The following is a 27,400-nucleotide window of genomic DNA, read 5'->3' as shown; positions in this document are numbered from 1 at the left end:
TTTGAGGATTGATTCTGAGACAATGCAAGGACTAAATAATGACTATGTAAGAACTATGTATGGACTAAGCAAGGACTATGCAACTTTATGAGACTTATGGACTTTGAACAAACCTATGATCGCAAAGGATTTGAAAAAGATGACTTTGTTCAGAATTTAGGACTTGTTTGCAATTGATTGAGCTTTGTTGTTTATGTGGTTTTGTTTGAGGACAAATCTTTGTTTTGAAATATTTTGAAAACACAACATGCAGATAGCAAAGATAGTATGGCCAAATGGACTTGTTTGGACACACTCTAAAAATCAGAGTTACGTAAGGAAGAGTCTGAATTAGCCTAGATTCAATAGATCTTTTACTGGTCAAAAACATGAATGATTATCAGATATTGAAAACACTCTTCTAGGCTAGAAAGTGGAAACCATTCAATGGGGCCTCCGCAACAAAATACCCAAGCAAGACGGATAGATAGAGAATTTGGTAGCACTGGATCCACTCCATGACACACACTTCTCGGGCATGCCAGATTCTCTTACCCCGAAGATCCAAAGATCTTATCACCGGGGAATTCATGTCTCATTCTTAAAGGGTACATGAGGGGTATCAATGCAACAGTGGGTCCACCCTACATATTAAGCAAATGCTCCAAACACAGTGAACAATAATTCATTTCTTTTAAATATCGCAATGTGTGAGCTAAGATAACATAAGACAGATTCATGTCCAATTTTAAGCCCAAATTGAAGTGTGAACTGCATACATGTCCATTTTATAGCACCAAATATGAAGTGTGAATTTCATGCATGTCCATTTTAAATCACTAAATGAAGTGTGAGTTTCATGCATGTCCATTTTAAGCACCAAACAAAATATGAATTGCATGCATGTCCATTTTAAGCACTAAACCAAGTGTGAACTAAAAATCTAAGAGATCCTGCAATCACACATGTTAATAGTTTCACAAAATCTTGGACCGATTGAGACTTCCCTATTTTCCTCGCCACAGGCTATACACAAAATATCAATAACACCGAAAATCCAAAATAAAAAGGAAAACCCAAAAATAGAAAACTTACTATTTTACCAAACGAATGTGAAATCCTATCTAGACGAATGTGAAATGATGACTACACTAATGCAAAATTCTACTATTACAAATGTCAAAATTCTGACAGAACGATTGTGCAATACTGTCAGAATGAATGCCTATTTCACAAATGAAGGATGTATGCAAAGGATTGAATGGGAGGAACAGAAGGATGGAAAATTCACCATAGCTAACTAGAATATTAGGAAATCATGAATCCTATCTAGTTAATGAATTCTAATAAATATCAATGAAAGTAAGAATTCAAAACAAGGTTATAAAATAAATAAATCAAAACCCCCTTATTGCATAGATGCAAATTGTTTCCCTTGTTCTTCTCTTCTTTGAGTAATGTTGGCTCTCAGATATTGCACTACTAGCCTGCAAATGGTACAAAGATTTGAAGTTCATGATTGTTCAAAATGAAGAATTGATGTTGAATTTATAGATTTTTGGAGAAGATTAGTTGAGAGGTGGAACTCAAGTGAGCTCACATGTTGATTGATAGTTGAACTAATTTGATTGGGAGGTGGAACTCAATAGATTGAATTGTTAACAGGATAGATTTAATACATGGCTGAATATATTGAATAGTTAACTGAGTTAACTAGGGAGATGACTGGTTTGATTGCATGTTAGAAAAAAGTTGATTAAGAGTTAGAAATAGAGATTAAATAATTAACCGAATTGATTAATCAGTTATAATTTTAGCATGTGTTGTAGGATTTTTATTTGAAATTCAATTTGATTTGCATTTGAATTGAAATTTGATTTTCTAAATCATGAAATTGAAATGCACATGTACTTGAAATTAACTGAAATTGGAATTTTGGGTTTTGAAATTAGAATTTGATGAATATTTGAAATTAGATGAAATTAGAATTTGGGGATTTGGATTAGAAGAATAAATTGGTTAATTAAATAATTTAAAGAAATTATTTAACTATTACAAATAAAATTAATTAAATAATAATATTATTTAATTAAAAGGATTAAATTGTAATTAATTAAATAATTATTATTTAATTAATATTAGGAAAGGAGTTAAATGATTAAAATGATGAAGATAAAAATAGAATAATTAGTAATGTTGAAATATGGTGATTAAATTAGTTTGAAAGAATAAGAATTAACTTAATTAAGTAATTAAAGAATTATTTGATTAATTAAGACGAATAATTAGCGTGTAATCAATAAGACTTTTTTAGGTGTCTACACCATTATCCTATTGAAATTCAAGGGAACTACTTTAATATTAAACACTTGAAACAAAATTAACTAAGCTAAGATAAACTACAAGCACCTCTACCTCAAGTGGTCCCTCTTGGGTAAGTACTTTCTATGAAGTTACAGGATTACACAACTATTTCAGAATGGCATTGTATTTATTAATCACAAGTTTACATACTCTCTTGCAAAATAGAGCTGCTACAATAATCACAAAGTAATTAACCTTTTCAAGTTTCATTTGAGCTCACTTGTGTAATAAATGTATGACTATTTCTTCTAACAAACTATTGCTCAATCCTTGAATCCAGGGAGAGAGATATTGAGCGGATAAATAAACCATAAAATGAGAAAGAGACCTATTAGGATTAAAATTCCCAATAACTATTAAGACATAAATGTCCACTTGAATTAGTTCAACATATTACTAAATGACACACCTTCATGTGGTTAAGATCATTATAGAAGATGTCCATGTGCTAGTGTCATTCTTGGATAGCTTGATCCACCTGGAACTGCATTTGACTCAATCAACATTGGCTTTGCCTATGGCTGCAAGAGCTAACACAATGTTTGGTTGCAAGAACAATTGACTCTAGTCTGAATGAAGTGTTGTGCAATAGGTTAGTACATACAACATTGCAAATCATAGCAATCAACCATTTCCATCCATAACATTCACAATTACAAGCATATATATATGTATGTATGTATGTATGTATGTATTGTATTAGATCCATTAATCAACCATATTAAGAGTGCTCGTGTCAAGGCTTAATAACATAATAAGTCACACTATGACTAAAGTTTGCAACGTCTATGTCATAAAACTTAACTAAAATTTATAATGCATCTTATAAAAAGTGGACAAAATAACGACCTATCAAATGCTACAAGAAGGATATTAGGAAAAGTTACTCTTAGTCTTGACAATGGGAATAAAAAGATTGAATTTTTTTTGTATGTTGAAGGCTTGAAGTATAATATTCTTAGTGTGAGTCAAATGTGTAATCAAGGACACTCTCTTACTTTCAATGCTCAAGGTTGCGAGATAAGGAAGGCAAGTACAAAAAAATTAGTTTTTGCAAATAGAATAGAAAACAACCTATACATCTTTAGTGAGATCAAGGGAGAAAAATATTATATGGGACAAACAAATGAAATTTGGGTTATGAAATAGAAGAATCAGACATATAAACTTTGATAATCTAGTGAAAATCAACACCAAAAAAGACATAAGAGATATGTCAAAGATTGTTAAACCTTCAAACGCTCTTTACAAGAAATGGCAATGTGAGAAATAAACAAAAGAAACATTTAAGACAAAGGAGTACACAATGGCAAAGCCTTTGGAACTTGTCAACAATGATCTTTGTGGTCCCACAAGAACATGAAGTTTGCAAGTTGAAATTTATTTTATGTTTCTAATTGATGACTATTCAAGAATGACAAAGAAAATTTTGAATAATTCAACAAGTTTAAAGGTTTTAAAGCCTTGGTAAAAAATGAAATTAGATTGAAATTCAAGTGCTTGAAACTAGATTGAAGGGGTACTGCCCTACTACTAAACAACAAGTGGTCTCACTCTATTAAGGATTTTTGTATATCTCCATGTAATAGAGATTTATGGATCGCTTTGAAGGGTGAAGAAAAAGTAAATAAGACATGTTAAATTTATGCACCTAATCATTACTATGAAAGGATTGAACTTTGGAAATGGATGTGCACTCTATCTAATGTTCCCTAGTTCATAGGTGGATATTTTAACATGATAGAAGGTGATGAAGATAAAAATGATGCCTTAGATATTAGGCAGAAGGGCAATGTGATTTTAATTGAATCTTTTTGACCCTTTGAGGGGCCTTAAAAAGGGTAGTAAAGGAATCTTGTATATATGGTGCAATTTTTTAAAAAGGTCCCAAAAGAATATAATGTAGGCTTGACATATTTTATGCAAATAGATGTTTCTTTACTTTGACCTTGTTGATGATGTGAATAGAGTAAATTCTATCCTAGTTCCCTCTCTAACCATCATCCTATCGTGGCTAAGATCCTACCTAGCAATAATATACCTTCTGAAATCAAGAAAAACAACTTGTTCATACAAAATACCTTTTTGTTGAATGTGGAAGATTGTATTGATGCTATATTCACCCTAAGGGAACTAAATAGATTCCTTCTAAGAGATTGGTGTACTATTGAGAGGTGGAATAAGAACGTCAATAGTTGGACTATAATATTTCAAACCATTGGTTAGAAGAGGGTTCTTGATGGCAAAAAAAGAGAGTTGAATCTACAAAATAGATTGCACATTCTTAAAAAGTCCTTGCAATCTAAACCTTCTACTGAGGTGTTAAATGATGACTTGGCCTCTACTAAACATAGCCCTAGAGTTTTGCAAACTAAGAAAACTTGAGGCTTATGGATTAGGTCTAAAATGAGTTGTATCTCCATTGGGGACAAAGGTTCTAGTTTCTTCTTCAATTATATTAGACAAAGAAATGTTAAGGAAAAAATTGTTGGAGTCTATAGTGACCAAAAGATATTGTGAAACATTTTTTCTTATTTTACAAGACTTTATTCTCTTCTAAAGAGAATTATAATGATAGTGTTGAAGCCATAAATTGTTTTAAGGAGGTTTTTCATAAAATATTAGTAGAGTTGATGTTGAGTAGCTTAATAAGAAAATTTCCAAAGAGGAAATAATCCAAATAATTTTGACCTTTAAGAATGATAAATCTCCTAGTGTTGATGGTTTACCTATAGAATTTTATAAGAAAAACTACTAATGGATTAATGAGGACCTTTTGCAAGTTTACATTGAGGCTATTGGATCAAGTTCACTTGACATCAACATTAATAAGGGCATCATAAGGCTTTTTCCAAAAGAAGGTGACAAATCACTAATAAAAAACTAGGTTGGTAGATATTCCCCCCACCTTCACTAGCAATACTCATACTTTATTCATCGAAGGAAGATAAATTCTTGAGAATTTAATTACCAGTGGGAGGAGATGAAGTGGGCAAAAATATCTAATCAAGAATTGGGTATGTTTTTTTATAATTTGAGAAGGCTTAGGATAGAGTGGATTGGCCATTTGTATTCATGACCCTATAAGCCTTTGGCTTTCCTCCTTTATTTTTATAGATGGTTAAAACCCTCTACCAAGATGCAGTTGTAGATGCTTAAAATTAATTAAATTAATATTTAATCAATTTAGCCCTTTCGCATAATTAATCATTTATTTTATGTTAGTCTCCCCTCTTAAAATTAATTAAATTATATTTTAATTAGTTTTACCGCCTTTTCCTTACAATTAATTTATCAAGATTAATTATATTCCATTATTCTAAAATCATTTCAACCCCAACCTAAGTTAATATTTCTTCAAAATCCTAATTAACTAACTAATTTCAATTAATTACCTAATCCTCCTGATTCCTACAAATCACCTCTTTAATCCCTATCATCTAGCCTAATTAATTTTGTCCTAATCATGATTATCATTTCCTTTGATTTTATATTCCTCCACACATTCTCTCTCCCCATGTCTCATCCTCCTAACTTGCCCACTTGCACTCTAACCTCTCATTAACCTACCTAATCACTCTTCCTAATAATTTGCACATCCCTAATCACCTTGATTATGGATGAGTCAACCCTTTGTCATAAATGGCTTTCCCATCTCATCCTCCAACCTTAAATGCCACAAAATTTGGTTCATTTAAGAAATTTCAAATTCCTTGGATCTTCTCATGCCCCCTTTTCCCAAGGAATTTTTAATTCCTTTATCCTTTATTCTCCCCACACATCCTCTTTTTTGAGAATTTTTATTTCTTCTTGTCCTCTCCCAAAGAATTTTATATTCCTTTCCCCTCTTCCCAAGGCACTTGGGGAACTCTTCTCCATGTACTTGATAAGTGTGGAGACAAGAAATGCCTTTATGGAAAAATCTCTTGGATCTCCCACTTGTCCTCTCAAATCCTCTCCCACTCAATTTCAATCCTAACCCTCCATTCCTCTTCAATCTTGGTCATCTATTTTGGGCCCCTCTAATCTATAAATCGAAGTCTTCTCCCCTTACAATCATATCCATCTTTTTTATATTGTTATTGTTGGATATTGTTGATAAATTTTTTGGAATGATGTGTTGTCATTGATGTCAACATATTATTTTGTGTATTTCAATGTTGCAGTCAGATTAAATGAATTGATTTGGTCAGTGTGTTGCAGTTGAGTTGTTGTGGTTTGATGGGTTTAGAGATACTTATTTGTAGTTGATTCAACTGAACTTTCAGTGATTCACACGATGATTTGATCGAGCTATGAGGTCCGTTACTCTAGTTGATATTTAGTTGTTCGTGTTATTCGGTATTCTAGTTTATGCTCCACATTGCTTCGGAATTACATTATCTTGGTTTGTGGTTTTGGCAGAGTCTTTGGGACGTTCATATGTGTCCTTAATTTAGATGGTTCATGATTTGGAAGTCCATGAAGTGAATCTTTCCGTTTGTCAGTTAGTTCATTGTGTGTTTTTGAGGTTTGGTATAATGATAATGGAGATTCTAGTGAGTGGTGATGTTGTGGTTATTTTTGTGGTGATTCATGTTGCTACATTTCTATATCATGTTCTATCCATGTTGATGGTCTGCATTGATCGTTGTGCGCGTTGTTGATCATTTTCTTAATTCAGTGGTGTTATTCATGTTATCTGACATTATTGGTGATTGTAGCGTATTGCGGATGATCGAGGCATAATTGTTGGAGGTGTTGCATATTTGCAGTATTGATTTGGGTCCAGACTATGTCTTAGCTGACATTGTTTTGGTCTGCATGTATTGTTGTAGCGTGTGAGGTTATTATTTTTTAATTTGTGTTGAGGGTTTAGCTGACCTTGAAATATAGGTTGATGATTTGTATAAATATATGTAATATTCATTTGTGAGAGGCATCTGCATGTGTGAACATTGAATTGATCTTTCAATAGTAGAGAAGAAGTGCAAAAGAGTGTGAAAGAGTGTGAAGAAGTGGAAAGAGTAGAGTTTGAGTATATGTGCTTAATCAAAACTATAATCAGGCATTGGGAGATGTTATTTTCACAGTTCATGTAATCTAGATTGTTGTCTGAATTTTGTAAGACATTGTCTTCCTCATAGTTGTAGCCTTTCTTGTATTTGAGTAGTGAGCTCTAGGCAATGTGCCTGAATGCATGTGCATTCCCCATTGTAATATTTACATTTACTCGTAACAGGGTATTATCTCATTGTGGGTAGGTTCCCACCATGGTTTTTCCCTTAACCAAGTTTTCCACGTCAAAAGTCTTGGTGTTATATGTGTTATTGATGTGGTGATGGTTTATGTTTTCATTGCTAATAATCAATCTGAATTTAAGTTTGAGTTACGTTCAGTTTGTGAGAAAATTGATTCACCCCCCCCCCCCTCTCAGTTTGCTCCATTGTTGCCAAAAATTATGTTGTCCCTTTAAGCAACAAAATCATCCATTGCACCTACATTATGCCCAAATATTGTCTCATATAAGTTAATCCATCTATCACATTATATTAATCATATATTTTGTTGTGTAGTGGAGAGCAATCCACATCCCTCATCCTAAGGAGAAAATCAAGTGGAGATCTTGGGCGCATACTTCCACTTCCCACTCAATTGGAGGAGGTGAAGAAAGAAGGCGAAACAAGTTTATTTGTGTGCATTTTATGTTTATTGTGTTTTATTTAACATTACATGCATGTGATTTTGCTAACCTGGATTTCCTCGTCCTCATTTTGGCATGCCTAGTGGGACCCATTGTCTCTTAAATTTGACATATTTTTTGTGAGTTTCTTGTGAATATTAGCGAGGTACCAATTCAACATCTCCATATCACATCAGCGTTTGTGGCTACTTTTTGATGTTTCCGCTATAGACTAGACATCTCTGTCATGTCATTTCCAGAATTAAGTGTTTTTGCAGGTTCAGAGTTTCGTCGTATGCATTTGCAGAATAGTGTATGTTCCTTTATTTCATCGTTTGCACACAAAAGTTTAGACATCTCCGTTTAACCCTTTTTTCTGTGCAGGTTTCTCATTTTTAGTAAAATACTAAAAAAAATCACAAAACATTGTAAAAATCACAAAAATATCTCAATTTTTAGCTCTCTAGTTTTACTGATCTATAGATTTATTCTTTCTCTTAAATATTATGGAAAAAAATTATTTTCAGGACTAACTGTTTTTCTCTAGAAGCCTAATCGATGTCTGCACTTCTACACTGACATCTTTGTTTTGTCATCGTTTTGATGTCTGCACCTATCTTTCACCATCTTCACTTTAATTAATTTCATATCAAGTTTTTTTCTAATCATCTTGTGGTTTTGCAACTCCTTCTCGTTTGTCAAAGACTTAAATCTATAGACTACTAATTATTGTTGCAGTTTTGAATGTCAAAAACATCTTTTTACCGCTAGATGTATGTTAGATTTAATTTTGTGCATTTAGTAATTAGAAAACAATTTGCTTTCCGCATTTGAGTGGGATAGTAGGTATATGCTCTCCCCTTGTGAAAGATTGGGTGACCAAAAAACCAGACCTATCCCCTTTTTTTGTCATAGTTTAGAACCTTTAGAAGGCTTGCCTCCTGAGAAGCCTTAGACCAAGTAAGAGGGAAGGACCCAAGTGGTACTCTTTCAGTCCGCTATATAAATATTTATGAGGGTGATGAAAGTCATTCTCACTTGGTGTCAATCTGTTATACTGACGGATGTCTCCTCTAGTGTCAATGTGACATATTTTACATTTGTTCAAAGGATTGGGAGGCCTCTTAATTGAGTGAACCATCACATGTATAGCCACTAGTATTTCCCTAGAAGCTGACTAAACACCTTTTAGATGTAGAGGCCAAAATCCCATTTTCTTGTTGGTGCAGGAGGTCGGACCTTCGAAGCCACCCCACATCGTATTGTTCAAAGTAGAGATAGATGTCTCCCGATTCATAAGATCTCTAGATCTTTAGGGTATGAGATTTTGGTATGCCCAAGAAGTGTGTGTTGTGTAAGGGGGATCCAGTGCTACCGAATCTCTATCTATCCACTTTTTTTAAGTATATGGATAAATCCAAGTGTAGAATCAACGAGGAGAATCCTCTTTCCAACCTAGGTAGTACATTCTTTCAAATGTTTTCAATTGTGCATATCAGTGAATTTTATAAAATTGGGCTAATCTAGGCCCTCCTTTTCACGATTGTCTCAAGTGTCACATTGGCCAACATGTATTCATGCTTGATATCTCTTGCCAAGATAAACGAATCCTACATTTCCAAGTTTGACCAAAAATTCAACAAAAATCCATCAAATTTTATCTTGTCACTGTCAAACTAAATTTCATCATTTGCGCCTAAGAATCATCATCTGCATCTTTGTTTTGTTGTTTGCTCTTTCCAGAGAATTGTCATCTATGTTTGAGATTTGTCATCTCCGCCTCTATTTTTCTGTCTTCGCCTGAACTAAATTTCCTATTAGTTTTCTTCCATGCACCATAACCAAAGGTTCCTCAAGCATCCCAAAAAGTCAATTCATTGCCAAGTCAAGAAAAAGAAGCCTAGCCGCAAGCAAATCCTAAAGCGCGAAGCTTCCTATACAAAAATTGAAAGCTCATGTTGAAACACCACATCTTCCTATTGTTGACGATTTTTCTTGCTACCTTCAATCCTAGGAGAAATTATAAAAACCTATACCATGGGATTAAAAATTTAGGTCATATGCTCGACCCTATCCACAGATTGAAGGCAAGAAAACACAATATAATAGGGCTTAAACAAGCCCTCTTTACTTTGAGCTCCACCAAAATCAAGATGGTATTCCCAATTTACGGGCTTGTGCAACACCACACACTCATCCTTAAAATGCAACCACGGGCTGCTAATGATGGATAATTCTCAAGTTTACAGATAATGGGTGTTCGTAATTTACCATTATCTAGCATTAATCCTATTTCTCTTAGATAGTCTCTCAAAACAATTAAATAAACATCTCCGCTTTAATTTCTTAGAAAATGAGTGCACATTGCCCCTAGAGATTTAAATTATTGAAACAAAAAACAAAGACACGTGAATAAATCAAGATTTTGAATATTTGTGATTCTTCTACATCAGGTTTTTTGAGAACTTCATAAACTAATGCTTAATATCGGGTACAGAGTCAAACCCATAGCCAAATGCAGACACCAAACAATAATTTACCTTAGTTGGTGAGCTTTTACATCATTAATGCTTGACATTAACACAACCCCTATTATTAAAAAAATCATCCTTATTGATCCACATCATAGCCCTAAACTTACTGCAATACACATGCAGAAATTTAATCTATTCTTTAAAGAGAACCCACTAAATAAATTACACATTCACAAGATTTTGCAAAGACGAATAACAAAACCCTTGGTATTATTAATCATATAAGATGGAAGAGTACAATCTAGAGATCATTTCTGCAAAATTCTCATTAAAACTATTGGTGTAATTAATTATTCATGTTGGATGTTATTACACCTTACTTAAGTTTACTAAGGATAATGCATTTCATAGTAGTTTGGGTATGAGACACTTGGGTGTTTGTGCCACATTGGGATAGTGTGTGTAGGAGAATTTCCACCTTTTGTGGTCTTGTTGTTACATTCCACATTTGGTGGGTGAATCACCTCATGTGGAATATTATATTGTTTCTCCTACCTACCCCTACTTATCCCTACCTACCCTTGTTTCTTATTGAGCCACATGTCATGTTTGTGTGCTCACATATCCATATACTCTTGCCTATATAAGCAGGCTCATATTCATTGTATGTAACAACTATTGAACAATTGATCATTTATCTATTGATGAGAATACAATTTATTCTTCTCCTATATTTTGTCTCTCTATTTTGTACTTTTCATTGAGCTCTTGATCTTGGCAAAATCTCACATGGTATCGGAGCCATTAGAGCGTCACTGATTTGTCTTTGAGAGGCATTATTAGAGGCTTACATTTTCATATCTGAGGAGAAGCATCTTTTGGAGGCGTCCTAGACTAGATCCGACATCAGAGTTGAGTCTGGGTGGCCGTTTCCATGAATTTTGACTATAAATTCACCTATATTGGGTGAAAGTCGATTTTGGGGCTTGGAGGAAAAATTTAGCCAATATGGTACGGATTTTATTTTTTAAAAAAATCATAAAATTTTTCAAGCGATTTTATTTTCAATTTTTTCTTTTTTTAAATCGTAGTTTTAAATATTGTATTGTAAAAGTTATTTTTTCAAAAAAATCAAAAAAAAATTTGTGGGGGGGTCCGCAGACCATCCCACGACACCGTAATGTCAAATTAATTTTTTTGCAAAGTGTTGTGATTGTTTTTGGAGGCCTCACAGCATCGCCATTGAAACTTCATACTTTGTCGCCGCCGCCTAGGACCTCCCGCTGGCTCCGGTCACCTTCACCGGCATTTCTCCCTTATCGGCGTCCACCGGCTCCACGCTTCCCATCCTCGGCACCCGGTTTCTCCCTGCCACCACCCATGGTCTTCCCGGCAGCCTCACTCTGGTTGCATCACCTACCTGGTTCTCTGACTGCTTCCTTCTGCCGACGCCGCTACTATCTCCATTCTGGCCCCCACACCGTGTTGTGTTTTCTCCTCGCCATGCTGTGTCGGCACCGGCAACCTCACCAACAGTCTACACCCCCGACCAGTACCACCACTGATCACCCCCACCCTCCTCCAGTTGTTGCCAGTCCATGTTCTCCCCAGCAACCGGCGACTTGTATTTTGTCAGCCCATACACTTTCTCACTGCATACTCCGGCCCGCCTATACCTGCCACTAGCGATCTCTCGGCAAGAATTCTAGGGCCTTCTAATAGAGCCACATGGAAGGAGCTTACTTGTCTACTCAACGAACCGAAGAATACAGTCAATGCCCTTTCATTCCACTTGGCATCACCAGATTCGACCACATCAACAGGCTAAACCTGTCCATTCACCTGCCTTGCATGATGCCACATCATTGCCACATCGGCACACATGCAGACAACCAACTCATCTGACACGTCAGTAGCCACATCAGCTTCGTACATTGCCACATCGTCTTCTGTACAACACATGTCATTTTGTGATTGGGCCACGTCATTGGTTTGTACTGTACGGACGCCACGCAGGCAGGGAGGCAAATATTTGGCGATGGCCATATGACCATCAAATTTAACCTCGCAAATTGCTAATGTCGTCATTTTTAAAAAATTTGGCAGGCCCCTTCCTGTTGAGCTTTTTGATTTTGCGGTTCAACTTCAAATGGCCATATCTTGCTCATTTTTTCTCTTTTTTTGGTTCATTTTTTTTTGAAATGGGCTCATTTTTCATGTACTTTCTCATGGAGGAACTATTTTCTGATTTTCGTATACATATTTTTTAAAAATCGCAGTTTTTGGTGACTGTACCTGTCCAATCCCCGTTTCCGCAAGTTCCGGGACTCCGTTTGGGCTCATACGAACTCCTTTTCAAGTGTCATTTTTTTTTAAAGTGCATAATTTTTTGTCTACTTTCATAATTTTCTATCAGCTTATAGTTATTTTGAGTGTAAATTTTACTATTGGCATATGGTCCTATTTGGCCAATTTGGCACTTGTATTGCATATATCTATCTTTCTGGTCTTTTGCATTGTAGTTCTTAGCCTATTGGGGCAGTTGTAAAACAAAATCAGAAGTCCACCTTTCCATTGTTTGCAAGTGGCCTATTGTACATGCACTACATATAAAGTGCCAAAATCATCATTTTGCAGGGGGTACTTTGATTGAGTGAATTTGGGGGGGTGTCTCTTGTGATTTTGTGCTCTTGTGTTCTTTTTGTTTTTTGCTATGGGTTCTCCTAAGTTTCCTCTCTTAACTCCTCATAATTATGCTACTTGGAAAATTTATGCATGGAGTAAATTTATGGAAAAGGGACTAACTCATTACATTGATGGAACTATTGTTGCTCCTGTTGATCCTAAGTTTGATACTATTGCTCACTTGGATTGTCTCACTAAAAATATCATGGCAATTGGTACCTTAAGAATGTATGTATCAAAGGATCTCATCTTTCATATTAAAAAATGTACCTTAATTAAGGGTGCTTGGAAAAAGTTTCAAGACTTGTATTGTCAAGTTGATGAGATTGCAGGATATCAAATTGATAGTGATATCACCATGTTAGATCCCAAGAACTTTGATACTATACAAGATTATGTCACTAAAGAAAAAGAGTTGAGGGCACAACTCAAGGATTGTGGCATTAATAAGAAGGATACTCAATTGATCTTCAATTTGATGGGCAAACTTCCACAAGAATATACAGCATTTGTTTCTAGTTTCCAAACCCATAGGATGAAAATGGGTTCAAGCTACACAATGTCTACATTTGATGCTTTCATCTAAATGTTGATGATGGAACAAACTAAGTTGATAAGCATGGGCATTCTTAAGGCTTCCAAGTCTCAAGCATTAGTGGCAAATCAAGGGAACAGATGAAATCAAGGAAAGGACAACTCAAACAAGAAGAAATGGCAATCAAAGCCTAAGGACAAAGCACCACCTTCTCCACAACAAGGAGATTCATCCTCTTTCAAGAAGGACAATTCACCAAAGAGGGAGAGACCTACTTGTGCCTATTGTAAAAAGGTTGGTCATGAGGAGCGTTGTTGCCATTATAAGAAGATTGACGAGCTCACTCACATCCTCAAAAAGCACAACATTGATTTGCCTTGTGCCTACAAGGAGGATGCATCACCTTCCACTTCCTCACAATCAAAGAGGAAAGGGCAAGGATTCATGGCTTCAACAAGTGGGAAGACTCGCTCTTTTGGGACAAGAAAAGGAAAAGCTCTTTATGCTAGTACAAGTCATGATTCAGGGAGATGGCTTCTAGATTCAGGGGCTTCTCTTCGTATGGCTTCTTCACAGTCTATGTTTTCTACATTTGAGCCTTGCACCATGCCATAGATTTTGATGGGTAATCATACATATATGAATGTGATTGGAAAAGGAACCATTGCCATTGGTGATAACTCCTTCAATGATGTGTTGTGTGTACCCCACTTGACAAACAATCTTCTTTCCATCTATCAAATCACACATGGGGAAACTAAGAGAATTGTGGAGTTCACACCTGAGTCAGTTTTCATTAGAGACTTGGAGACTAAAGATATCATTACAACTGGGGTGGTTGATCATGCATCTCGGTTATATTCCTTTTAAGATTTTGTTCCTAGTGATGAGGATGATTTTACATATGATGATTCTTCACATGATGATTCTACATATGATGATTTAGATTTTGAGGAGAACTTTGGGTACTTGAACTTGGGGATTCTCACATGTGAACCTTTCTTGAGCCTTGCATTTCATCTCCTCTTATTGCTATCACATCACCTATTGCACTTCATCATGCAGCTAGTGTGACAGTTTTGCCTTCTTGTGATTCAATGCAACAGAGCATATCTTGTCTTCCAGCTTTAGTTTCTTGGGATGACTACTTGACAGACATTGCATGTTTGTTTATGGAGTCCTACATTGCAGATTTTGGAGACATCATTCATGATATTCATCTTCTCTTTGATGAAGATGATCCTTCTTCGATTCTTGCGAGGGAACACCCTGACCCTCTTGTTCATTCTCTACATGATCATTCTTTCGAGGTTGACATGATTGTGCATTCTTATGTACAATAGTTGGAAGAGGTATCTTTATGTTTTGAGGAGACATGTGAGTCTTTGGGACTTGTTCTACATTCATCTCCACTAGATCTTGCAATGTCTTTTTTAGTAGTGTGGAGCAGTTCACCACCTTTGGAGGGGGTATCTTTCAGCATCGACATGGAGACACTTGAGCAGTTTTTAGAGACTTCATTCATCATGACTTTTTTTCCTACATCTTCCCTTCATGATTGGGAAGACTTCATGGATACACCTTTGGTTTTGTTTCTTCCTAAGGGGAGGAGCATTGTTCGACAATCATGGAGAAGTTTCTTAATACATTCTCGATCTTCTACCATTGGTGTAGATTCTACATTGAGGGGGGGCTACCTAGCTTATCTTCTTCTCTCATATGGGGGGGACTTTTTCCTCACATGGGGTTTTGTCCTTTACATACTTCTATGAGAGTTCTCTTGTATAGTTTTCATCTCTCTTTTGGGGGAGGGTTTTTTTCCCATTGGGTTTTTCTCTCTTTCCCCACTTTATGAGAGATTTCATTGCATTGGTGTGCATTTGAGTTTGTACATGGGTATCTAATATGGCCTCGTAGCCAGGACCTATCTTGCATTGCTTAGTTTCATTGTAGACTTAAGTGAATTTCCCTAAGTTGCACTTAAGGGGGGGTTGGTGTAATTAATTATTATGTTGGATGTTATTACACCTTACTTAAGTTTACTTAGGATAATGCATTTCATAGTAGTTTGGGTATGAGACACTTGGGTGTGTGTGCCACATTGGGATAGTGTGTGTAGGAGAATTCCCACCTTTTGTGGTCTTGTTGTTACATTACACATTCGGTGGGTGATCCACCTCATGTGGAATATTATATTGTTTCTCCTACCTACTCCTACTTATCCCTACCTACCCTTGTTTCTTATTGAACCACATGTCATGTTTGGGTTCTCACATATCCATATAGTCTTCCCAATATAAGCAGGCTCATATTCATTGTATGTAACAACTATTGAACACTTGATCATTTATCTATTGATGAGAATACTGTTTATTCTTGTCATGTATTTTGTCTCTCTATTTTGTACTTTTCATTGAGCTCTTGATCTTGGTAAAATCTCACAAAAACTTATATACTATCTAACATTACTGAAGAGGTGTTTACATTTTCATCGCTGAAAATCCCTTTCCCTACCCTAGACACTGTTGCTAATGTACCTTCCAAAAAACTTCACCGACCAGAATCCTCCTCTCTTTTTTTACAACCTTGGAATTCCTTTTATAGTAACAAGGAATGCAACAAGCTTCAGGTTGCTTACAACTAGCATATTTTCTTTTGACACATATTTGGATTATATGCATAACAGAAATATTCCCATTGCAAATTTAGAAAAGGACAAAATATTAGACTATGTGCATAAGAAACCATCTTGGTGAAGAATATAATGTCGTTGAAGTCTGACTGCTTGAGTCGTTCCACCATCGCATTGTTGATGACTTTAGGGATACAAGATCCTCACTAGACAAACCAAAGGAGGAGCTCACAAAACTAGAAAATAAGCTAGTAAAACTAGCAGAGGAGCTCATGGAGCTAGAAGAGATTCTCATAGAGAAATATTGTAAGTAGAATAGGAGTTCAACTTAAGTTATCAATTTCAGCTAAACAGGCTCTCTTCTAAAGTCGATTCTCCCCTATCCTCATTGTTCTCCTCCCCACTCCCCTTGCCTCTTAGTCATAAAATGGTGAAGAGATGATGATAGGTAGCTCTTGAAATGCCTTTTGCAATTGAGACTTTCTTTCAATATCCCTTTAGCTACCTTTCAAATTTTCAATATCCCTTTAGCTACAAGGCAGTTTACTGAAGTATTATCCACCCAAAGTCGTTGAGCCTACATTTTGTAAGCACACAGTCCTTTTTTGCACATAGGCACTCCATTTTTGAAACTATTATCAAAAAAACCCCAGGGAAGTATTTGTAATACTACTCGACAAATTTTTCAATCACTAACTTCGGAGAAAGATTGAAGTTTCAAATTCATAAGTTCTAAAAATAGTTAGGACAACTTTGCCATGCATATATAAGATCTTTCCTACATTTTGTCTTTTCAAAGGATTAAAACTTATCCTCTACGATTTCCTAACTGCTAGTGCATTTCATTCTTAAAAGAAAAGTCAACATCCATACCCATGCAACTTTCTAGGCAACGCAATTCTTTCTCGAGCTTATCACACATTAGGTCTTCTAATTATCCTGATCGGTGATTATCTTCTATAGTTGATTTGTTGAGATCTTCCTATTTTTAGGTCGTAATATTTACACCCCAACCTATTATTGTGTCAACGCTTTTTGCATGTCGCCTTCTCTATGTCTTTTCTATTGATCTTCCTTTGTGCTTGGTAGAATCAAAAATCTTGACTTGTCTTCATTCGATACTTTCTTATCCAGCATGGTGCCACATGGTAGAAAACTTCTTGTTTTACCCCTCGAATCTGTCACAAAATCTGAATTGGAGCTCCTTCTTAGTCCACACGTGCACCAAATCATTTAGTGGGGGCAACCTTGCATCAACCCTCGCCACCTCCGCATGCCTGAAAAATGCTCTACCTTTCTTATGTAACACACGGTAATCTGAGGTCAGTGTCTACTTCTATATCTTCCTTATGTTACCCCCACATACTCGCAAACTGCTCTTGGTGTTATGTCACTATACCGTGGGAGTGCGGGGTCAATGCTTCCTTTGGAATCTTCCTCCCTTTCCTCCCCGCATACCCATATGATACCATAGGACAATCTTATTAGCAATGCAAGGTGTGGGGTACCACCTTTTACGTATTAGAACCTATCTCTGCATCTCCACATGGAAATTGAGGTAGCGGGTAAAACCGTAAGGATAAAATAGGCACATGCGTTTAGCCAAAGGGTTTAGGATCATGCAAAGGGGTTGAATGCTAGGTATTTGACATTAGAATACTAGGGGCACAATACACCTAAGGTTATTGCGAGCTATAAAAGTCAGTTATGATGAAAGCGCAAAGGAATGGGGCTGGTTTCAAATGATAAGAAACCCATGAGGAAAGAATTCAAGTCATGGGTGACCAGAACATAAAGTCACTAATCAAACATAAAATGCCTGCCAAAAGGATATTTGAATGTGATTTATAACAAAGGAAAGGCTCAAAACCAAGTTCACTAAGGCGTTTTACAAAAGCTCTTGCAGGAATGTGTACAATTCTAATTTTCACATTGGGCACCAAAATTTCTTGAAAATTTTGAGAGTGTCGACACCTACACTATTTCCATGATTACCTACATGGTTTCAACAACGAGTTTGACCAAGAGCCATTGAGAACTCATGCTTTTAATCAAAGGTCACCATTATCCCAATTATTAAATAGGAGCGGTCACCTTTCATTGTCTTACCTTCCTCAACTTGAGATCACATATTCAATGTCTTCTCATCTCGGATAACCTTCCCTTTCTCCCATCATTATCAATCCATTCTCCCATAATCATTTTCTCCCCACCGTTAAGGACTTAGCACAATCACATCTTCTAATCCAAAAATCAATCACCAATCATCAATCCTATATCAAGGTTAGTACTTTGCAAAGTCTAATTTAGATCTTTATCTTTAATTGACCCCTAATTAGTGTAGCACTTGAGAAAGTATCTATCTCAAGTACCTTAATTAGTCCTAATCACTTGGGTTGATCCAAACCCTAATACTTTGTCTAATTTTGCTTGGGAACTTAGTCTATCCTAAGTATAAGAAGGCTTAATCAAATCAAACCATAATCTAAAGATCTAAATTTGGCCTAGCTTGGTTGTTACCTTGCTTTCTGGATCATAACATCAACCCCTACACCTCGCCTAATCATAATCCAAGGACTAACACCATGTTGATCCAAATCAATCTTGTCTTAATCCAAGGACTATCCAATCCAATCATTTCACATCAATCCAAATCCATTCCAAAGTCGTTAAGTCCTTGTTCTCATTGTCATCTTACTCCCTCTCATCACTTCCCTAATCAAGTCTATCCATCTAATTTTAACTTGTCACCCTACTCTCGTCATTTTGAGGTTACCTATGCATGGTCTTGACTTGTTCTCAAAAAGAAAATATGGCTGCTCAAAGCAGTGAGTTACCCAACCCCAGCCTCTATGTTGATCATGACACTCAAATAAAGGAAGAACAAGCTGACCAACCCGAGCATTCTCTACACTTGAAGACCTTTGTAGATGACCCATACGATGAGGAAATGATCGATAAACTTGTCAAAATAACTCCTAGTGCTTTCCTAACTAAGCTTATCAAACAAGGAGCTCAATTACCTCCTGATTTTGACTGATCTATCCTTGACACTCCTATGGAAGGCGACATAACTAATTGATATCTTCTCAACACCATCCCTAATCCATCACCTAAGACTTTCACGCCCATTAGTACTTCCAATCCTCCCATTTCTCAACCACCTAGATCATTTGCACCTCCATAATTTTGCCAACTACATCAATGCTATCTTAGCCCCCATCAGTGTCATTTCCACCTCGCGCCCTCCGATCACTTTGTCCTATCAGTATCTTGGTGGTGGTATACTAGTTGCGTCCACACATATCCCAAGGTCTAACTCAAGTCAATACATCCCTAATGTTCAAAATCAACAACCTGACCTTATCAGGGAAATCCAGGACATGAAGGATCTCATTAAAAATTTAAAGGACGAGACTCATAAGAAATCATACATGTTTAAGGAAATTTGTCCTTGTCCTTATGAGGGTGATTGTACGGATCTGTGTCGCACTTAAGGCTAACAATGCCTGTTCCAGCCGGACTGATTTGGTAGCCACGTAGCGCTCGCATGGCAAGGGGGTTCTGGCTGGAACCCCCTTGCCCTATATAAGATCCAAAATCCGCCCAAGCCCCTCATTTTGAATTGAGCGGCCAAGCCCCTCATTTTGCATTGAGCGGCTTGGAGTTGAGCAGGAGGGCGCAAAAAATCTCAGAGATCTGACTGGAAGGGTTTCGGTGGTAAGTACCTTCTTTTTTTTTTTTTTAAATGTATTTATTTTATCATATTAATTTATATTGTTTGTTTTTTTAATAGTTTTTAATAGAAAATTATTTTTTTGATAGCAAATTAATTTTTTTTAAGTTTTTAATTTTTATTTTATTTTTGTATTTATTCTATCATATTAGTTTAGAATATTAGAAAATAAATACATACATGTTCATAAATACACAAATACATACACAAACATACACATACATACATACATACATACACACATACATACACATACATACAAACCTACATACATACATACATACACATACATACCTACATACATACAAACATACACATACATACAAACCTACATACAAACATACACACCTACCTACATACATACATACATACATATACATACATATAAAATAATTATATGTACACCTTAGGACATACACATACATAAAAATACATACACATACATACCTAGGTCTACATACATAAATACACACATACATGTACATACCTACATGTACATACACATACATAAATACATACACATATATACATAAATACACATAAAATAATTATATACGCCTTAGGACATACATACACCTCCGGACATGCTATCAGGGGTTGTGTGTGGTCCTGAGGGGTCACACACACATGACCCCTAATAGCATGTCCAACACGTGTGTGACCCCTCAGGACCACACACGACCCCTGATAACATGTCCTGAGGTGTATGGATGTATGTATGTGTATGTATACATCCTAAGGTGTATATAATTATTTTATATGACCCCTTAGGACCGCACAAGGCCCCTTACGACACATGTGCACCCCTTAGCACCTATTAGGACCACATAAGACCAAATGGTGTTGGAAGGGGTCTTAAGTGGTCCTAAGGGGTCACACGTCTTCTAACACGTGGGTGACCCCTTAGGACCACACCAGGCCCTTACAACACATGTGCACCCCTTAGCACCTATTAGGACCACATAAGAGCAAATGGTGTCGCAAGGGGTCTTAAGTGGTCCTAAGGGGTCACACATGTGTTCTAACACATGGGTGACCCCTTAGGACCACACAAGGCACCTTGTGACACATGTGCACCCCTTAGGACCTATTAGGATTAATTAAATTTTATATGCAAAAATGTAAATTAATTTGACTTAATTTGTCTTAATTTGACTTAATTTGACTAATTTTCAAATTAATTATTGTATATGCAAATATATGTAATTGTAAATTAGACATATATTGAAATTTAAAATTAACTTTATAGTTGTTTAAATTTCTTTTGTGCATAGATCTAGAAATTTGTCTTAAATTTGTCTTTATATCTAGAAAATTTTAACTCAAGTATGCATTTATGACGTTTAAATTTCTTTTTTGTATATGTCTAATTTTTTTAATTTACATGTTTAAATATGTTTAAAATGCTTTAAATGTATGTATGTACTTTTTTAATTATTGTTTAATGTGTACTACATACATGCACATGTGCAGATATATATATCTAGATCTACATTACCCACTCACATCATGTTTGATGAGCCTGGATCACATAACGCCAGTAGTTCTGAGCCTAGTGTTCATCCTCGTGGGAGTGAGTAGACGTCACATAGGTCTGCCACAACTCTACAGGAGAGAGAATCTCTACAATCAGACAGCAGAGGCACTCCAACGTGCCTTAGATCATTTAAATATCACATTGGGAAACATGTGTGATCAACCAGATAAACAAACAAGTGAGATTATTAGACATGAGCTACTTCATATGATTGACCTCATTGACAATTATAATCCATATGATGAGGTCAACGCAGAGGAATTCTATAGATCCCTTTCACGCAATGTATGTGGTATGGTGAAATGGGACACGATGAATGATAGGGTTTCCATAGCTGATGTGAAAGCCATGTTTCCTCATTTTCAGGCCTTTGGTAGGGTGAAGGGTTATATGCCTACCAGGTGCACGGATGCACTAGTAGCACCTTTTATCTATCCTAGATGGTTAGCCACTCATCATACGTGGCCCCAAAAGGATGAGTTGCCCCTTTATTTCTGCAAACAATTGTTTGTAGAGTTTCATTTGTTGGATGATGTTGATTACACCAATTTTTCAAAACATGCTGGGCAAGGGAAGGACAGATTTTTAGATAAGTTTAGACGACCAGGTGCAGCCTCGCGCATTAATAAACGGCCATTGATTGGTCCAAACCTTGCGGTTCTTCCCAAGAGTGTGAACCTAGCACATGTTGCAGATAGTATACCAGATGACACTCGACATTCCATCTTTTCCAGTATTGCTACTATAGCCACACAGGTGGATGAGATGACATCAAATCGGGTGGGTAGGTATTTGTTGCGCTCTCATACTAGCATTCATGATGCATCAGTGAGTGATGATCCATATGTTTGAGTAGACATACCATCGCCGATGGATGATGCATGCATGCATGCATGACATAGCTCCTTTACGACAGATCAGTGCATGCTTATCCAGTGATCTCTTGGATTCATATCAGGTCATTGCTATGGAGCATGGGATCCCACTAGAGGATGCCCCATCATTTTTTAGGCGTGTACTTGGTAGACCGGGTGCTTCTAGCCATGGTTGTGAGCATACATATTATTAGCCTACTGCTACTGCAGATCCTACTACCTCGCCCCAGCATACAGTAGTTGGTCAGGATACACCTCCTCCTCCTATTTATACATCAATTGATCGAGCCACAATACCTAGTACTGGATTTTCAGGGATGTTCACTACCATTCTTTTGGAGCCAGACAATGAGGGGGATCATGTTGCAGTGGGCTCCTTGCATGATTCTGACATTAGCAGGATCGGACGAGCCTTACATGCTACGGGAGAGGTATGAATTATATAATATATAATTTACTAATTTTAATTTATAAATTTTATATAGCTACTTGATTGTACACATCAACTGCATAGATTAAATTAATTATATATATTGGATTGTATTTTTTGAACTATATAGGGTATCACATTAGGGTCAATGTATGGAGATTTGGATGCTGCCACTGACCCAGTTGTTCATCAGGAGACACAGGTATATATAAAGTTTAAATTATTATTTTTTTGTTTTTAAGTTCTATTTAAATGGATATCTAGGTGTTGATTAAATAATTTCAAGTGGTTTAAATTATATATATATATATATCAAACAAAATGTGTGCATTGTCTAGGATGAGCGAGCATTGCCCAGGATGAGCCATTCATCCCGCAAACATTTTAGAGTCCAGCATGCACGCGATGGAGGTGTTAGAGACCCCGAGGTATGTTTATCTACAACCACGTGTACATGTACATGTTCAAGTAGATTTGATTTGATCTTTAAAATAAATTTTATATATATATATATATATATATATATATATATATATATATATATTTATTTATTTATTTATTTATTTATTTATCTATTTAAAACTTAATAATGAATGTTTAAATAATGTAGTATGTGAGTTCATGTGTAATTTATATTGCAGGTGCAGGGGGTGATGTTTGAGGATTTGCACATTGCCACCGGCCCTGTTCATCAAGAGACACGGGTATACATTATAACTTTAAATTAATTCAATCTAAAATATTTAAGTTCTATTTTTAAAGGGTTAGTTTTCAAGTTATAAATATATGTGTATGTATGTATATCTAATGAAATTTCAACGTTGCAGGATGCACCACTATTACGCTGGTTAAGCTCCTCATCACACAGATGTCCTAGAATCCTGCATGCACATGGTGGTGATGTTAGAGACCCTTTAGAGGTATGTTTGTCTACACATATGCTCTTAATATATATGTTACTTAAAAAAAATCACTCTATATTCAAATTAAATTTTAAATTAATATATGAGTTTATGTGGGCATACTCTATTGCAGGTGCATGGGGCGATGTTTGAGGATTTGCACATTGCCACCGGCCCTGTTCATGAGGAGACATAGGTATACATTATAACTTTAAATTTAATTGTTTCTTTTAAATATTTAAGTTCTATATTTAAAGGGTTAGGTTCCAAGTTATAAATATATGTGTATGTATATCTAACAAAATTTCAACATTGCAGGATGCACCACTATCACGTAGGTTGAGCTCCTCATCACATAGACGTCCTAGAATCCTGCATGCACATGGTGGTGATGTTAGAGACTCTTCAAAGGTATGTTTGTCTACGTACAAATGCTCTTAATCTATGTTACTTAAAAAAAAATTCTCTAGTACATTCAAATTAATTATTTAATGTATGATTTTATGTGTGCATACTCTATTGCAGGCGCATGGATCAGAACATGGTTTAGGACAGAGCCCCGAGTGACCCATTGTTTATATATGTGTGTGTGTGTGTGTGTGTGTGTGTGTGTGTGTGTGTGTGTGTGTGTGTGTGTGTGTGTGTGTGTGTGTGTGTGTGTGTGTGCACATTTTATAGACATTTCATATCTGTACATGTGTACTAGGCATTTCATACATGTGTATTGTACACATTTCATATATGTATGTGTACTAGATATTTATTTTCCATATTTCATGTGTGTGTGTGTACTAGACATTTAATACATGTGTACATGTGATAGATAGACATATATGTGTATGTGTTAGATAGATCTATATTTCATACTACTTTGCATGTTTATATATATATATATATATATATATATATATATATATATATATATATATATATATATATATATATATATATATATATATATATATATATATATATATATATATATATATATATATATAGAGAGAGAGAGAGAGAGAGAGAGAGAGAGAGAGAGAGAGAGAGAGAGAGAGAGAGAGAGAGAGAACGTTTTTGAAAGTTAAGTGTTTAAATGATAGAATCTCTAAGTCATTTGAATTTAGTTAAGTGTTCTAGTTAATTGTATGTATATGTGAAAGTTATGTGTTTATGTATATTTTAGTTGTTCATTTTAGTTAAGTGTTTATGTACATGTTTAATGAACTTACTTCAAAAATTTAATGAATTTATATCCATGACGCAAATATCCCCTTAAGACCACTTAAAACACCTTAGGACAACATAATTAGATGAATCCAAACAACATAATTAAATGAAACAATATATGTGTAAATATAAATTAAATGAATGTACATAGATGAATAAAACGAATCCATGCATGTGTAAAAATATAAAAGAATCAGTGATGCAAATATCCCTTTAAATCCCCTTAAGACCACTTAAAACACCTTAGGACAACATAATTAGATGAATCCAAACAACATAATTAAATTAAACAATATATGTGTAAATATAAATTAAATGAATTTACATAGATGAATAAAATGAATCCATGCATGTGTAAAAATATAAAAGAACCAATGACGCAAATATCCCCTTAAGACCACTTAAAACACCTTAGGACAACATAATTAGATGAATACAAACAACATAATTAAATTAAACAATATGCGTGTAAATATAAATTAAATGAATGTACATAGATGAATAAAATGAATCCATGCATGTGTAAAAATATAAAAGAATCAATGATGCAAATATCCCCTTAAATCCCCTTAAGACCACTTAAAACACCTTAAGACAACATAATTAGTTGTTCATTTTAGTTAAATCCCCTTAAGCATACAAATTTAGTCGTTAAAATTTAATTTAGTTGTTCATTTTAGTTAAGTGTTTATGTATGTTTAATGAACTTAAAAAATTTAATGAACTTATATCTATATATTTAAACTTAATGAACTTATATCCTTGACGCAAATATCCCCTTAAATCCCCTTAAGACCACTTAAAACACCTTAGGACAACATTATTAGGTGAATCCAAACAACATAATTAAATATATGTGTAAATATAAATTAAATGAATGTACATAGATGAATAAAACGAATCCATGCATGTGTAAAAATATAAATGAATCCATGACACAAATATCCCCTTAAGACATACATTTAAAGATGATTTAATAGGTGATTCACACATTGAAAATTCAAGCTACCTGTGTAACTATATATACATGCGTAACTATATATACAACATAATTAAATGAAACTATACATGTGTAAATAAAAATTAAATGAATACATAGAAGAATAAAATGAATCCATGCATGTGTACAAATATAAATGAATCCATACATGTGTTTAAATGACCCCTTAAGACAACATGTAATGAAATGAATCCATACACATAAATAAAATTAAAAATTAAAATCAATATGTATACATGTTCAATGCATAGAAACAAAATATTTAATTTAAGAATAAAACATGTAAAATCGTAGTATAAAAAGTAAAATAAATGCATCAACAAAACTAAATTTCCACAAGTTATCCAAATTGCTACACATGTCTAGAAATGTCTATATATATATATATATAGGAGTTTATCAAAATAAGACCTATCTAGTAAATTTTACTTGTTCAAACATGACAAGTGAACTTAAAGCTCGTGGTACATATAATCTGGATCCTCCCTATCTTTTATAATTTCTAAAAAAAATTCATGATCTTCAATAAGCAACCTCAACTTTTGGTTGCCACGTCCTCTTTTTGGCAATGTCTCCAACTACAATCTTGTCACTATTACTAAGTGACTATAGTGTAGAACTTTTTGGCTAGGCATATAATCAATGAATGTTACACCATTTGTATCTATCTTTATTTGTTGATAATAGGTGCCTTCAACAACAACTGAACCAGTGGGATATTGTTGCCCATCATCATCACTGACTGATTCCAATAAATTGCATTTTGGTTGTGTGCATCGCAGTAAATAATAATATACACTTCCAATATTGTCAGGATCAGCAATCACTGCAAAAATATCACCTGTGAAAATAGACCACATGTATATATATTTCAAGCAATATTAGTTCATTACACATTTTAAAATTAATTTTGAACAATATTAAATTAAATAAGAATTTAAAAATTTATACATGTACATATATATAATTTACAAAATATGCATGCACACACCTATAACAACTAAATCAGAAACACGTTCATAATCAGTTGAATATAAAGGATCATGAATATCAATAATGTCACTATCTTCGTATTGAGGCATTGTGTAAAATTCTTTCATTTCCCATTGCAAAACATATCCATTAGCAATATTTTGACAATGAGTATCTGTGTTGTTCGCAATGCGATCAACACAAAAGCATGATTTTCCTCTTGCAAGAATAACACGAGGCTTGCTAAATCCCATAGTCACAACTTGATGAAAACTTCTAATACCATTAATTGATTGACAATTATAAGGATTTGATCGATCAATATCTGATAATAGAAAAATTATTTAGTCAATTTTAGTTCATTTCACACACACACACACATATACACAAATTTTT

The sequence above is a fragment of the Cryptomeria japonica genome, chromosome 8 (assembly GCF_030272615.1).
Source record: "Cryptomeria japonica chromosome 8, Sugi_1.0, whole genome shotgun sequence".
Taxonomy (NCBI): domain Eukaryota; kingdom Viridiplantae; phylum Streptophyta; class Pinopsida; order Cupressales; family Cupressaceae; genus Cryptomeria; species Cryptomeria japonica.
Note: the sequence above shows the minus strand (reverse complement) of the source record.